We start from the raw sequence: 4,616 nt of genomic DNA, 5'->3' as shown, positions 1-4,616 counted from the left end.
ATAATATATATATATATATATTTTAATGTGAAAGCATTTGTTGAGTGTCTGCTACCTTCAGGCGCCAGGCTGAGTTTTGGATATACAGGAATAAGCACCTAGTAGGAGACAGGTAAATAAACCAGAATGCCAGTAATTGGAAAAATTAAACTGGCAAGACAATTAAACGACTTCACTTGGTTGGCCTTTCCTCTCAAGAAGAACCTATATAGAAATTCAATCAGTCTGAGTAGCTTGTTTGGAAACTGTTAGGCAGAAAGATGTTGAATAATATTAATGAGCAGAGCTGTAGTAGAAAAGGAATGCTTATGTCTCTCTACTTCTCTGCCATTTAAACCTGTCTCTTTTCTTGCTTATTCCCCAGAAAGGAGTTTTTAGCCTTTTTAGTCAGGTTGGGTCCCTTCACTGGGTATTATTTGATAAAAGGTTGCATACGTGTGGCTTTGTGTCTGTTCCTTCGTTTTTCTTCCATGCATCTGGAAGAGAAGGTAAACCAAGGCTTGCCTTTTTAGGACACATCCTGCCACCTTGATTTTTGGCTGAAAGGATAGAAAGACCTTTGTTTTCTTTGGGGCTGTAGCAAGTCCTCCAACCCAGGATCCCCAGAGCTTTGTCTTGGGTGATCTTGAGAACCATCTCAGTGTCTCATAGCATAACAATATGTTTCCCATTATACCATTTATTTCCTTAACACATAGACTTTGGTTTTTTAGAGCAGTTTCTAAGTTCACAGCAAAATCAAGGAGAAAGGCCAGAAAGTTCCCTTATAATCCTCTGTCCCCACGTAGACAAAGCCTCTGCCTCTATCGATATCCTGCACCAGAGTGGTACATTTGTTAAAACTGGTGAATCTGTATTGACACATCATTATCACCCAGTCTGTAGTTTACCCTAGGGCTCATTCTTGGTTTTGTACATTCTCTGAGTTTGGATAAATGTATAATGATGTGTATTCACCATTATAATATCATACAGAGTAGTTTCACTGCCCTAAAAGCCTGTTCTACTCATCCCTCTCTTCCCCCAACTCCTGGCAACTCCTGATCTTTTTACTGTCTCCATAGTTTCGGCTTTTCCAGAATGTCACAAAGTTTGAAATCATCACCATTAATTTTTATATGTTCAGATGCCTCAAGAACAGTGTGGGTGATTTTCAGGAAATATTGGAGGTATTTTTGTGTATTCTGGACAAACATCTCCCAGAAAAATACCTCCATAAAGAGGAAAGATGGATGCCCCAGGCCTTACTGAAGAAAATTCATTGTCAACTTTTACACTCTGATGAAAACAAATCTAGATGACAGGATGCCCGCCTTCCATTAGTCCATCCTTTGCTCTTGTGATCAGAGAAGGGATAGCAAAATGATGGTGGGTACTTTGACAATGGATAAAGATCTCAGAGGAAGTCATCCGTGTTCCCCTCCATGCTTGGAACTTCACCACAGTTGATACTATTTTTATTAGAGTGCAGCTTGAGAAACGTAGGCTTTGCGGACATCCCTTCAACTTCAAGGTCTGGAACGGGGTTTCATAATTTTGGTGTCATGGACTCATTACTAATATTAAGGTTATGAAACCTCTACCAAAAGAGATGTATATCCCCAGAAGTTTCCATAAAATGTCAGGCGCTTCACTGAAACATGAAGACCACTGACCCAATGTAAAAGCAATATAAAAACAAACTAAAACATCCCCCCCTCCAAGATCAGTATGTGTCCCTAAATACATGATATTGTCTAATTCAACTAGGATTTGAATGACTGTCAATAACTTTGGCTACCATACCCCATTAGAATAGATGGTGATTTGTTGTCATGGTACAATCTGAAGGTCAAGCAACTTTACAAGAGTTATAAAACAAATACACCCTTGGTGATTACTGCAACAGCCTCTGGTTTCTGATCCCATGTGCGTTTAGACTCTAGTCATTGAAATCCCTAACCACACCATAAACTTTTCAAGCAATTTATTAATGTGTTTCTTCGAATACTGGTTCTTAAAAATACACGAATCCTCTTATTAAAAGGCAATATATTCTATAATATAGTTGATTAAATTTCAGCTTTCCTTGTTCCCTGTGGTTCTAAGAAAACAGATACTGTAGACATATGTGTTAAGCTTGGCTTTTCTCCCAGGCCTTCTAGCTACCTCTTGTAGGGCTCACTTTTATGTAGGCTTTTCATTCAATACCTGTTCACTGAGCCCCTTTCAGTGCCAGGAACTTTGCTAGATCCTTGGGGTACAGTGATAAAACAGGCTGAGATAGTAGAAAGAGAGTGGCGTGTGGAACTAGAAACATAAAAACCCAAATCTCACTTGTGGGACTTTTTTTTTTTTTTACCTCAGTCAATTTATTGTCTTTGAAAAAAATTTTTATTTAAATTCAGTTTAATTAACATATTGTGTATTATTAGTTTCAGAGCTAGAATTTAGCAATTCATCAGTTGCATACTATACCCAGCGCTCATTACTTCAAGTGCCCTCCTTAGTGCCCATCACCCAGTTACGCTATCCCCTCATCCACCTTCCCTCTAGCAACCCTCAGTTTGTTTCCTATAGTTAAGAGTCTCTTCTTCTCTGTTTTCATCTTATTTTTCCTTCCCTTCCCCTATGTTCATCTGTTTGTTTCTTAAGTTCCACATATGAGTGAAATCATATGGTTTTTGGTTTTCTCTGACTTATTTCACTTAGCATAATACCCTGTAGTTCCATCCACGTGGAAGTAAATGGTAGGTATTCATCCTTTCTGATGGCTGAGTAATATTCCACCATATATATGAACCACATCTTCTTTATCCATTCATCTGTCAATGGACATCTGGTCTCTTTCCATAGTTTGGCTGTTGTGGGCATTGCTGCTATAAACATTGAGGTGCAGGAGCCCCTTTGAATCACTATGTTTGTATCCTTTGGATAAATATCCAGAAGTGCAATTGCTGGGTTGTAAGGTAACACTTTTTTTTTTTAACTTTTTAAAAAAATATTTTTTATTCATTTGAGAGAGAGCATGTGCGAGAGCATGAGCAGGGGGGAGGATCAGAGGGAGAGAGAGGAACAGAATCACCGCTGAGCAGGGAGATGCGAGGTAGATGCAGGCCTGATCCCAGGACCCCGGAATCATAACCTGAGCCAAAGACAGCCGCTTAACCAACTGAGCCACCCAGGTGCCCTATTTTTAACATTGTGAAGAACCTCCATGCTGTTTTCCAGAGTGACTGCACCAGCTTGCATTCCCACCAACAGTGTAGGAGGCTTCCCCTTTCTTCGTATCCTTGACAACATCTGTTGTTTCCTGACTTGTTCGTTTTAGCCATTCGGACTGGTGTGAGGTGGTATCTCATTGTGGTTTTGTTATTGTCTATCTTTAAACCTATTTCACGATCTGAAATAAAAAGGCACGGTAATGACGACTACCCAGTAGGATGGCTATGAGGATTATATTGCATCGTGTGAACTGATCTATCTTATACTAGGTTTGGGGTGTTTTCTGCTCTCGAGGTGATATTTTTTCTGATCTTGTCCACACAGACTGAGAGTACCTCAATGAGGTTGCAATTATTGCTGTTAACATATCCCTCCCTCAGTTATTTTAGGCCTTTTTTTCATTTCCCTCTAGTGCATACACTTCAGGGCAGAGTAGTATCTTTTCCCTACTAGTACAAGCAAAAACGTCTTGTGCCAAGAATTTAGCTCTGATGTGCTTGGCACAGCAAAGCAACAGAGAGAGAAATGAATGGTCACTGCACTTATAAATGGGTGAACATTCCACTGTACTCCAGAAGAATAGATTTCAGGCCAGGCTGCAATGAGAGGCTGGGGGGAGGGGAGTAGTGTACAACTGATTCCATTCAAGCATGGGAACAAACCCTTCTAAGAATGACTACAGAATGAAACACCTGCCACCCAATTCTTCACATAAAAGTTTGGCAGAAGTACAGGGGGCAATTTGGAACAACTTTTATATTCCAAGTTAAAGGAACTAAATAAGAAAACTACACAGATGATTCCCTGAGAATGGACTTTTATAACTCTGCTATTTAAAATCAATAGAGCAGAAGTCAGAGTTTAGAGCTCATCTTTTCCACTTTGCTTCTCCAAAATGTGTTTTCGTTTTGTATCAAGATTTAGTTTGGCCACTTGAAAAATTACAAAATGCTGGCTGTGCCTTGACCCTTTAGAGCCCTACTCTCTTCTTTTCTCAGCTGTTGGCAACATAATCTCAAACTGTTGGCTCAGATTCTGCCCGGTTCCTGGGCAGGATTATCTTCCGTTCCTTCTCCCTCTTCCTTCTCTCCCTCCTTTTTCCTTCCACCCCTTTTTCCCCTCTACTTTTTTCTTTTCTTTTGATTGGAGTATAATTTTCATACAATAAAATGCACAGATATCAGATATGCAGTTCAATCAGCTTTGATAAATACAATTACTTGTGTAACCCACACACCTATTAAGATAGCACTCCCATCATCCCAAACAGCTCTCTTGTGCCTACTCCAAATCTGTCCCAATTGCCCTGAAGCAACCAATGGCAACCAATTTTCATTTCTTTAACCATAGGTTAGCTTTACTGGTACTAGAAATTTTGATAAATGGAATCTTAGAGTATGTACTCTTTGTTT

The sequence above is a fragment of the Ailuropoda melanoleuca genome, chromosome 2, assembly GCF_002007445.2.
Source record: "Ailuropoda melanoleuca isolate Jingjing chromosome 2, ASM200744v2, whole genome shotgun sequence".
Lineage (NCBI taxonomy): Eukaryota > Metazoa > Chordata > Mammalia > Carnivora > Ursidae > Ailuropoda > Ailuropoda melanoleuca.
Note: the sequence above shows the minus strand (reverse complement) of the source record.